The sequence below is a fragment of the Phyllobates terribilis genome, unplaced genomic scaffold (genome assembly GCF_046119375.1).
Source record: "Phyllobates terribilis strain yellow unplaced genomic scaffold, ASM4611937v1 Scaffold_12__6_contigs__length_324123572, whole genome shotgun sequence".
Taxonomy (NCBI): Eukaryota; Metazoa; Chordata; class Amphibia; order Anura; family Dendrobatidae; genus Phyllobates; species Phyllobates terribilis.
In genome coordinates, this window is record NW_027362772.1 from 235430528 (window position 1) to 235442658 (window position 12131).

Below are 12131 nucleotides of genomic sequence, written 5' to 3' on the forward strand. Positions count from 1 at the left end.
AGAGTTGTGTTTGAGGATGCAGTTGTTGACGTGCTTCCAGTACTACGTCTCTGTCCAGGAAGGCGCAACCTGACCTCGTCGTCACTAGCATCTTCCTCCACCTCCTCTGCTGACCTCATCTCTTGGCTGACTGTGGGTTGACAGTAAGTGTGATCTCCGACCTCATCATCATCACCCTGTGCGTTATCACACCCGTCGTCCTCAGAGCCAACCTGTTCCTGCCCTGACAAAAAACTAAAGTTGTCGCTCCAATCAGGTATTTGAGTCTTATCATCGTCTTCCTCATTGTCTCCACCAACAGGAGTTACAGTTTGGGAATGAGGGTCTACATTATGGTCAGAACCTTCTGCGTCTGGTCCTGGATCCGACTCATAAAGATTCTGGGCATCAGTGCAGATCATTTCCTCGTCTGGATTCACAGAAGCGCTGGAGTCGACCTCTGATTCCCAGGCTATAGTATGAGTAAACAGCTCTGCAGACTCAACCATCTGTTCTACCTCATACTCAGACGGGCAGCTGGAGATTTGGGAGCTGTGAGGAAGCAAGTGCGATTTGGGTGACACATTTGAGGACTGGAGTATTTGTGATGTTGAAGTTGATGTGGAGGAGAGCCCACTTAAAGGAGCACTTGATATCCGTTGAAGCACCTGCTGTTTTTGTGCCTCATCTGGAATTTGTAGCGATTGGCGTGGCCGTAAGAAAGGGATCTTATCACATTGTCCGCTAAAAGAAGTAGACATTTTAGTTTGGCTGGAAGATGGTCTTTCTTCTGCACCTACCCCACGGACACAACCTTTTTTCCCCTTCCCAACACGCCTATTCCCCTTTCCACCAGCAGCAGGCCTTTTTCCACTCATTTTGGTGGTTAACTAATTCACAACTCTGGAGTTGTTTGCACAAAAAAACAATGGATGGTAACCGAGCAGAGCTGAGTGGCCAAACTGTGGTATTAGGCCAAAACTATTGGCTGGGTTAGATGCAGAAAAAAATTATTTTTAATTTGCAACCTGATGGAGGTCAGTATAGATGGACTAATAGACCAAGTCCCACACACCGCTAGAAGCCCAAATATTTTTTCAGAGCTAGATGCAGAAAATTTTTTTATTCAATTTGCAACCTGATGGAGGTCAGTATAGATGGACTAATAGACCAAGTCCCACACACTGCTAGAAGCCCAAATATTTTTTCAGAGCTAGATGCAGAAAAAAATTATTTTTAATTTGCAACCTGATGGAGGTCAGTATAGATGGACTAATAGACCAAGTCCCACACACCGCTAGAAGCCCAAATATTTTTTCAGAGCTAGATGCAGAAAAAAAATATTTTTAATTTGCAACCTGATGGAGGTCAGTATAGATGGACTAATAGACCAAGTCCCACACACCGCTAGAAGCCCAAATATTTTTTCAGAGCTAGATGCAGAAAAAAATTATATTCAATTTGCAACCTGCTGGAGGTCAGTATAGAAGGACTAATAGAACAAGTCCCACACACTGCTAGAAGCCCAAATATTTTTTCAGAGCTAAATGAAGAAAAAAATTATTTTTAATTTGCAACCTGATGGAGGTCAGTATAGATGGACTAATAGACCAAGTCCCACACACTGCTAGAAGCCCAAATATTTTTTCAGAGCTAGATACAGAAAAAAATTATTTTTAATTTGCAACCTGATGGAGGTCAGTATAGATGGACTAATAGACCAAGTCCCACACACTGCTAGAAGCCCAAATATTTTTTCAGAGCTAGATGCAGAAAAAAATTATTTTTAATTTGCAACCTGATGGAGGTCAGTATAGATGGACTAATAGACCAAGTCCCACACACCGCTAGAAGCCCAAATATTTTTTCAGAGCTAGATGCAGAAAAAAATTATATTCAATTTGCAACCTGCTGGACGTCAGTATAGAAGGACTAATAGAACAAGTCCCACACACTGCTAGAAGCCCAAATATTTTTTCAGAGCTAAATGAAGAAAAAAATTATTTTTAATTTGCAACCTGATGGAGGTCAGTATAGATGGACTAATAGACCAAGTCCCACACACTGCTAGAAGCCCAAATATTTTTTCAGAGCTAGAGGCAGAAAAAAATTATTTTTAATTTGCAACCTGATGGAGGTCAGTATAGATGGACTAATAGACCAAGTCCCACACACCGCTAGAAGCCCAAATATTTTTTCAGAGCTAGATGCAGAAATTTTTTTTATTCAATTTGCAACCTGATGGAGGTCAGTATAGATGGACTAATAGACCAAGTCCCACACACTGCTAGAAGCCCAAATATTTTTTCAGAGCTAGATGCAGAAAAAAATTATTTTTAATTTGCAACCTGATGGAGGTCAGTATAGATGGACTAATAGACCAAGTCCCACACACTGCTAGAAGCCCAAATATTTTTTCAGAGCTAGATGCAGAAAAAAATTATATTCAGTTTGCAACCTGATGGAGGTCAGTATAGATGGACTAATAGAATGATGCTATGCCCAAAAGATTTTACTTCACTAGGTGCAGTAAAAAAATTGGTATTCTATACACAGGTGGTATATCTTGCAACACAGATAGGCTACTCCACTGACTAACACACTCTGCAATAGGCCAAAAAGGATTAGCTTTGCTAGATTCAGCCAAATGCTGTGAAAAAAACTTGCCCAGCACTGGCACAGACCTGCCTGGCAAAAACTGATAGGAACTGATGTAACCTAGCCCTGAAAAGGACTCCAATTACAATTAGTCTTTACTCCCACAATCTATCTATTTAAGAGCACAGACCTGCCTGATAAAAGTCGTAGGAAATGCTGTAACCTAGTCCTTAAAAGGACTGCAATCACAACTATTCCCTACTCCCAAGCTATCTGTATATTTGTGCGAAAATTGGCTTGAAATTAACAAGGTATAGCGCACACAGCAACAGCGGTGCCGTCTAACACGCAGCTGCAGCAGTGAGAAAATGGTGGCGACGGGGAAAATGGCTTGGTCTTATAGGGCAAGGACATGTGACATACACTGCCAATCACACATGCCCTTGCTTGTGTGAAAAAAAGCACTTCGCTCCGTGTGTGCGCTGCTGATAGGCTGACAGATTGCACCTCCCCACTGCAAATGCGGGAAAGAGAAAAAAAAATGGAGATCTTCATTGTTCCTGCAGAGATCCATCCCCTGCCCCTCCCCCCGCCCCGCTGTACACTCAAACTGCGTATTAACATTAATTTTCATCATTACTGAGAAAAAATCCAGTTATGATTTTGGTGCACGAACAGTTATCGAACATAACCTCGAACAGCCGAATTTTTCTCAAATTGTTCGTGTTCGCCGACCGGCTCGAACACCGCCCAAAACAGCTCGAATTTGAGATTGGCGAACAGTTCGAGTAGAACAACGCTCATCTCTAGCAATGACTCCAGCAGCAGTCCACTCCTTGTTAATCTCCCCCAAATTTTTGAATGGCCTTTTCTTCACAATCCTTTCAAGGCTGCGGTTATCCCGGTTGCTTGTGCACCTTTTCTACCACAATTTTTCCTTCCACTCAACTTTCCATTAATATGCTTGGATACAGCACTCTGTGAACAGCCAGCTTCTTTAGCAATGTGCAAATTGAGGTGGTCAGTGGAGCGCTAGAAACTGGATAAGGCGCTGGAAAAGGATAGAACAAACCTCTTTATTGAAGTTCTAATGCCCATAACGCGTTTCTGCAGCCATCTGCTGCCTTCATCAGGTGAAGTTATGGGAAAATGGCAGAAACAGGCACTTTTATACATAAAGCAAAGGAACTCAATGGGAGGTACCAAGGGAAAATTTGGTACTTAACCCCTTAATCACCATTCAAAAAGACAATAACAATTTAATAACAAAGAGGACTTAAAAAAGCATTACGGGTCAATAACTGCACATTACAAACTTACTATGAAGATACAAGATGCAGACATTAACGGCAATGCTTTAGCAATGACCTTTTGAGGCTTACCCTCCTTGTGGAGTGTGTCAATGACTACCTTCTGGACATCTGTCAAGTCAGCAGTCTTCCCCATGATTGTGGAGTCTACTGAAAGAGACTAATGAACCTTTTTAAATGCTTAGGAAGCCTTTTCAGGTGTTTTTTGTAAATTATTCTCATTTACTGAGATAATTATTTAGGTGTTTTCATTGGCTGTAAGCCATAATAATCAACATTAACAGAAATAAACGCTTGAAATAGATCACTCTGTTTGTAATGACTCTATATAATATGTGAGTTTTCACTTTTTGTATTGAAGAACTGAAATAAATTAACTTTTTGATGATATTCTAATTTTGTGCTAAACACCTGTATATATGTATACCCCCCAGTGCATAAGCTTTGCCAGTCTAGGAGTCCTACTCCTTAAAAATGCGAAAAAATGTTTTCTAAGGTCCTCCTCTACATGTCTTCCACGGTGCATTGCAGTCTCTCCTTCTAATTTTTGGCAGCCCTTGCACTTAATGCACAGGCTTTATGAGTCTAGGAGTCCCACTACCTAACACTTTTAACAGAATGTGTATGAGGCCCTCCTTTATTTCTAATACAGGGTGCATCGGAGTCCCTCTTCTAATTTTTGTCAGTTCTTGCATTGTCTGCATAGGCTTTGTGAGTTTCAGAGTCCCTCCTTTAGAAATGAATCAGGATTTGTCTGACCATGTTATACATACCACATGCCCAGATAATGCAGTAGAATGTTAAAATTACATTTACCGGTGGGTGTAGTTTTATTTCCCCCTCTATTATGTCATTTACTGTAGTCATGGGTGACAGGGAAATATGGTGAAAGCTAGCCTGGCTATTAAGGGGTGTAGGATGTGTTTTTTTCCCTCTTTTTAATTTTACCTTACATACAAGTCATTATACAGGAAAGAATGTTTCCCAACATTTTTTTCCTGTAAAATAAAAAGAATTTATCCTTGCTTTTGTATATTTCATTGTCAGTACGTAAAAGTGGCGTAATACTCTGACAACATTGTACCCAGCAGTGACCTGGGAGTCAGTGTGGCGACCAGGCGTTTTCCCCATGCTGTTTCCATTCCATTTCAACGATTTTACGTCCTCCTCAGTCCTCCTGTTATAGTCTTTTGGAAAAATGTTCATGTTTCCTATTAACCGCTTCCCGACCACCCACTGTAGATAAACGTCCGCGCTGTCTGGGCTCTGTGCAGCGCGGACGTTTAAAAACGGTGGGTGGTCCCGCAGCGCTCAGGATGCAAGCGCTGCGGGTGCGGTGCAGAGCGATAGCTCTGACAGGGAACATCATCGGGACCTGATTGGATCAGGTCCCAGTGATGTTAACCCTTTGCTGTCTTCTATATGCCGCAATCTATAGTGATCGCGGCATATAGAAGACAGCAGGAGGAGAGGGGGTCGTCCACTTACCTCTCCGACGGCCCCCTTATACCTTCCAGGACCTGACGTTGCTAGGGCAGCTGGAAGTCACATGACCACCTCCAGATCTGCCATATAGGGTGTCCTGCCTGGCTCAGCCTGCAGCTGAAGCCAGGCAGGAGACTGACTGTGAAACAGTCAGCGAAGATCTCATGTAATGTAATATATGTCTATTACATTACATGAGATCAGTGATCAGAAAAATAAAAATTAATGTCCCATACAGGGACTAAGTAAAAATGTAAAAACAAAGTAAAAAAAATGTTTTGAAACTGTTAAAAAAAAAATTACAAAATAAATAAAAATAAATAATTAAAATATTAAACCGATAAATCCGTATATTTATGCAAAAATAAAAAAAGTACACATATTTGGTATCGATGCGTCCGAAACAACCCGAGCTATAAAACTGTCACACTAATTAACTCCTTCTGTGCACACCGTAATAAAAATAAATAAAAAAACGGAGCAAAAAACTATGCTTTTTCCTCATATCGCAAAACAAAAAGTGGAAAAAAATGCGATCAAAAAGCAAAATGGAAATAAAAATGGTACCGCTGAAAACGTCATCTTGTTCCGCAAAAAACAAGCTGCCATACAGCTCCATCAGCCGAAAAATAAAAAAGTTATAGCGCTCAGAATAAAGCGATGCAAAAAAATGTTTTTTGTATAAAATTGTTTTATTGTGTAAAAGCGCCAAAACATAAAAAAATATACAGTAAGTGTAGTATCGCTGTAAACGTACTGACCCGAAGAATAATGCTGCCTGATCACTTTTACCACACGCAGAATGGCATAAAAAAAAACCTCAAAAAGCAATTCCTGAATTGTTAGTTTTTGTTAATTTTACCTCCCAAAAAACGGAATAGAAAGCGATCAAAAACTGTCATGTACCCAAAAATGGTACCAATAAAAATGTCAACTCGTCCCGCAAAAAACAAGCCATCACATGACTCTGTAGGCCGAAATATGGAAAAATTATAGCTCTCAAAATATGGCGATGCAAAAACTAGATTTTGCAAAAAAAAGCGTCTTTTAGTGTGTGACAGCTGTCAATCATAAAAACCCGATATAAATCTGGTATCTCTGTAATCGCACCGACCCGAAGAATAAGGTCGTCTAATCACTTATACCGCTCGAGGAACGGCGTAAAAAATAAATAAAACCAATTATTCACCTGCTACTGATTTGTTTATTATGTCTCTCAATGTGCTCACCACACATCTAGATAAGTTCCATAAGGGGTCTAGTTTAGAAAATGGTGGCACTTGTTGGGGGTTTCCACTGTTTAGGCACATTAGGGGCTCCCCAAATGCGACATGGCGTCCGCTAATTATTCAAACAAATTTTACATTCAAAAAGTCAAATGGCGCTCCTTCCCTTCCGCACCCTGCAGTGTACCCAAATAGTGGTTTTCCCCCACATATGGGGTATCAGCATACTCAGGAGAAATTGCACAGCAAATTTAATGGTGCAATTTCTCCTGTTACCCTTATGATAATGCAAAATTAGGGGATGAAAAACATTTTTTGTGGGAAAAATGTGAACATTTTATTTTTACGGCTCAATATTATAAACTTCTGTGAAGCACCTGGGGGTGCAAGGTGCTCACCACACATCTAGATAAGTTCCCTAAGGGGTCTAGTTTCCAAAATGGTGTCACTTGTGGGGGGTTTCCACTGTTTAGGCACATCAGGGGCTCTCCAAACGCAACATGGCGTCTGCTAATTATTCAAACAAATTTTACATTCAAAAACTCTAATGGCGCTCCTTCCATTCCGAACCCTGCAGTGCGCCCAAACAGTGGTCTTCCCTCACATATGGGGTATCAGCGCGCTCAAGAGAAATTGCACAAAAAAATTGGGGGTCCATTTTTTCCTGTTACCCCTGCGAAAATAAAAAAAATTGGGTCTAAAGTAACATTTTTGTGAAAAAAGTTAAATGTTAATTTTTTTCTTCCACATTCCAAAAATTCCTGTGAAGCACTTGAAGGGTTAATAAAGTTCTTGAATGTGGTTTTGAGCACCTTGAGGGGTGCAGTTTTTAGAATGGTGTCACTTTTGGGTATTTTCTGTCATAAAGACCCCTCAAAGTGACTTCAAATATGATGTGGTCCCTAAAAAAATGTTTTTGTAAATTTTGTTGTAAAAATGAAAAATCGCTGGTCAACTTTTAACCCTTATAGCTCCCTAACAAAAAAAAATTTTGGTTACAAAATTGTGCTGATGTAAAGTAGACATGTGGGAAATGTTATTTATTAACTATTTTGTGTGAAATATCTCTCTGATTTAAGGGCATGAAAATTCAAAGATTGAAAATTGCTAAATTTTCAACATTTTCGCCAAATTTACGAATTTTTCACAAATAAACTCAAGTGATATCAAAGAAATTTTACCACTATTATGAAGTACAATATGTCACTAAAAAACAGTCTCAGAATCAGCGGGATCCGTTGAAGCGTTCCAGAGTAATTACTTCATAAAGTGACAGTGGTCAGAATTGAAAAATTTCGCCCGGTCACGAAGGCAAAAACAGGCTATGGCGCGAAGTGGTTAAGGCTTAGTGCCCATGATGCAGAAATGAAGCAGAAATTTTTCTGAGCATTTCTGCATCTCCATGGCAGAAAAACGCTTGCGGTTTTTATATGTGTTTTTGACGCGTTTTTGCATGCGTTTTTCCAATGCATTGTACAGGCAAATCTGCATGCAGAAACGCACAAGGATTGGTCATGTCCGGATTTTTTCTGCTAGTAAAATCTGCGCAGAAAAAATCCTGACCATGTGCACAGAACTTGCAGAATGTCATAGGAAGTCATGGGATAAGGTATGCAATGTGTTTCTGGAGCGTTTCCGAGCTGAAAATCCGCATCAAAAACCGCACCAAAAACGCATCGTGGGCACACAGCCTAACTTCCATTATACTCAATACTCGAGTCAAACGAGTCCGAGCGTCCGACCTGCTTGACTCAAGTACCTGGCACTCGAGCATTTTAGTGCTCGCTCATCACTATTTATTGTTTATCTTAAGGGAACATTCTCTCATCTTGCAGGAAACAATGCTACTAAACCATTTTATTCCATGACACAATTTAGAGAAATTCTGCCATTTTTCAGATTGATTTCTGAAATATCAAACTAGGGCACACAATTATCCTATGACTGTTTATCTTCCCAGAACTGCTTTTTCTATCAAACTGGATGTGGAAGTGATTTGGAGTTGTTTAGTCTTGTGAATAATGCCACATTAATGTTATGTACATTGCTCATTTCGCTCACAAAACTGAATGAGATTTTAATAGGATTAATGAAAAGGAAATAATACAGCTCAATCTTTTTGGTTTTACAGAGAATTAGCCTGCGGGGAATCAAAGTAAAAATAAGTTGATAGATGGAAACAGAGATGGATTTCTATTAATAGAAACTGTATAAAGTTGGCTTCACGCTACGTATATCTTGAAGTCAGTGTCTCTTTAAAAGTGTTGCTCCAACTTTGACTAATATTAAATATATAATTGGCAAATGTAACGTCCAACATATTTGTCATATATTTCATTTATCATTTTTTCCATATTGAAGTATTATATTCTTCAATTGTTTTTTTTCTACCTACGAATTATCAGCAACTAGAGTATCTTCTGTTGAAGGCTCAAAAGAAACTGAAAGGCCAAAGTGTGCCGCTTCATGCGCACTAAAATCTTTTGCTCTGCCCTGGGCAGAGAAGAGAGAAGTGTGCCTGCATAGGAATGAGATGCTGAGTGTTAAGTGTCAGACTGTTGCTGGATTTGAAATGGGTCCAGAACCTTTGTTGGTTTCCCATCCTGGTCCAGCCAGGGCTGATGCTGCTCAATATCATCATCAGCCCCAAAGCCTAGCTGGTCCACGAGATGTACAGATTGTCTCTTGGGTATTTGTGCCTGGCAATGTTGAACATAGGTTGCGGAGGGAGACTGGGCTCTTGGAGTCTAGGTCCAGGATTCGCCGCACTGAGCATGCCCGTGACCTGGCGGACCGTGATTGGTGGTTTGGCAACCACCTGACCCGGTGACCTGGCACCGCCTGATTGGCCCACGGGTGACGTCACCAATGGTGCGACGGTGGGCAGGGCTTAGTCTTTAAAAGGCCCGCCCACAAACATGGTGGTGCTCTCTGATCATAGAGCATGTGATGCTGTTGTGTGGACGACTGTGTTCCACGTAGTTTCTATAGGCAGGTTTAGTGGAAATAGGCAGGCTAATGGAAATAGGCAGGTAGCTTCGTCTTGCAGTCTGGCTCTGCCAAAGGGGTTGCATAACACTAGTGTTGAGCCACCCCCGTAGTGTTTGAGTTCGGTTCGGTTCGTCGAACACCCGTGTGTTCGCCGAACTGTTCGTCGAACATCTTCGAACACCGTTAAAACCAATGGCAGGCTAACAAAAACACATAGAAACACATAGAAAACACCTTCAAAGGTGTCCAAAACCTGACAAACTGCTCAGAAGACCCAACTAACACATGGAAAAGTGACAAGTACATATAGTCATGCGAAAAGAAAAGAGGTGGAGGAGTAAAAGGAGGGGGAGACACAGATATAGGCATGCCATGCCCTTCTAAAAGCAAAGAAGTGCGAAGCCGACACGGCCAGTCCGTTCCTGCCCGTGCCACCTCCGTGTCGCCGGGTTTGTGCCAGAGCCGCGGTGGACCCTGACGGCCAGCCCCCCTCTCCCAATACTGGTGCCTGTCCGCTGGTGGGTCGAGCGAGCCCCCCTGTGGTGGAGGCAGCTCTAAGCTTTTTAATTTAAATTGTCTCTCTAATTTGAATGAATACACTTTAAATCCTTTTACAAGGATCTATTGGAGGGCAATTCTCATGCCAGCAGCCGCGTAATTCCAGCTCCAGTAGCGTCCACTAAAGCTGCTGCAGTTAAAAAGCTTTTATAAGGATCGAGCTCGGCGGTCCACCGCAAGGCGTCCTACCGCCAGTCCCAGCCCCCATGCCTTGGGGTGCCTCCTGATGCTCTTCACTGAGTATCCCGGGGTCCCGAAGCATTTCCTTTGAAAAAATTAAGTGTCCAAACTACAGGTGGTGTAGCTTGCTTAACAGCTGGGATATCCGCTGACTAGCAGACACTGCTACTAGGCACAAAGTATTTCCTGGGCTAGATGCAGTTAAAAATTTGTAATTAGATACTCTCGCTGGATGCTGAGAAAGCATTCCATAGAGTCTCCTGGCACACCATATATTATTCTCTTAAAAAGAAGTCACCTAGACTGAAGATAAATGGAACTGTAGCACCCCGAGGGCTCGGTTGCTACAGAGGTATTGCACCTCACCCAGAGGTGTGATATCTCACTCTCAGGTAAGGATGGAGTGTGGATCAGGACCCCGACACCTGCATGCAATACACCACATTGCCGTGGGGCAGGGGGACCAATATGCCCCTGAAATGGGCACGACAGTCCCTGTCCCTGGCTGGAGTGGGGGGAGGGAACACCGAGGAAGGGGAAACCTGTAGTGCAGGAGCAGGGAGGAAGCAGTTCCTGGGTGCATTGAGAAGGGAGTATAAAAGGTGGGCACCATCTTAGTTCTGTGCAGAGAAGTCTGAGCAGAAGTGACAGGGAGCAGGGGCTCTACATGAGCTCTGCTCCGGAGGCGGGCCTAGTAACAGAGGCCCAGGCCTGGAAGAGGGAGAAGGAAGGAAGAGGAGCGGAGAAGGCTCCAGGAACGAGGAACGAAGGGATCCCAGGGGTGCGGACGGGCGAGTCGCCACCGCACGCCCGAATACACCTGCGTGGAGGGGTCAGGCCAAAGGGGGAGACCGGTCCCCGAAACTAGTGGAGGCGGGAAACGACCCTCAGCTAGAAACCGGAGGCTGTGAAATTTTATGTGGCGCAGCCCCTCGCTACACCCGCTAGGAAGGGACCACATAGGAACATAGGATCAGGGAAACTGGCGCCAAGTTTACCAAGAGGAGGCCCGAGGCAGCCGGACAGAAGCGTTGGTAAGAAAGGCCAGACAAAGGACACACAAAGGGGGTCCTGTGAAGCGCTCCAAAGTTATCTGGGAGTTGTCTGAGCCCCTCACCTGGTGAGCACAGTACGACGTGGGCAGAAGTTACCTGCAGAAGTGATCTGGATAATAAGAACTGTGAGTAAAGGCCCTGAACTGCATCACTGACTCCGTGTCGTTACTGCTGCTGCCCTGCACCATCACCCCCATCCTCCGCATACACTGCCCTGAGGCTATACTCCTCCCGTGGGGAGTTATACTACGCTCTGCTGCACCCACAACACCAGCCTCAGCGGTCTGCCCTGCAGCGGCGGTTCACTCTGACCGCAATCCACGGGTGGCGTAGTTGGACATTTAAACATCAAAACCACATAAATAGTTCCGCCACTGGTTTGACCGCCCTGAGCCACGGAACCGGGTCGCCGCCACGGAGACTACAACCACCAGCATCCACCAAAAAGGGTCCGGCTCCATGTGTCCCAAGGCCCAGGGGGCGCGTCAGAACATTTTCATCACCTTTCATAATCACCAATGGGACAAGGCAGGGATGTCCTCTGTCCCCTCTCTTATACATCCTAGTGACGGAGCACCTGCTCTCATCAATTCGCCATAACCCCAATATTAGGTGGATTGAGGTGGGAGGCACCGAGTACAAGTGCTCAGCATTTGCTGATGATGTCCTAGTATATATCACTCAATCACATATATCCATCCCTGCTGTTATGGCTGAAATAGATCACTTTGTTACATGGTCAAATTTTA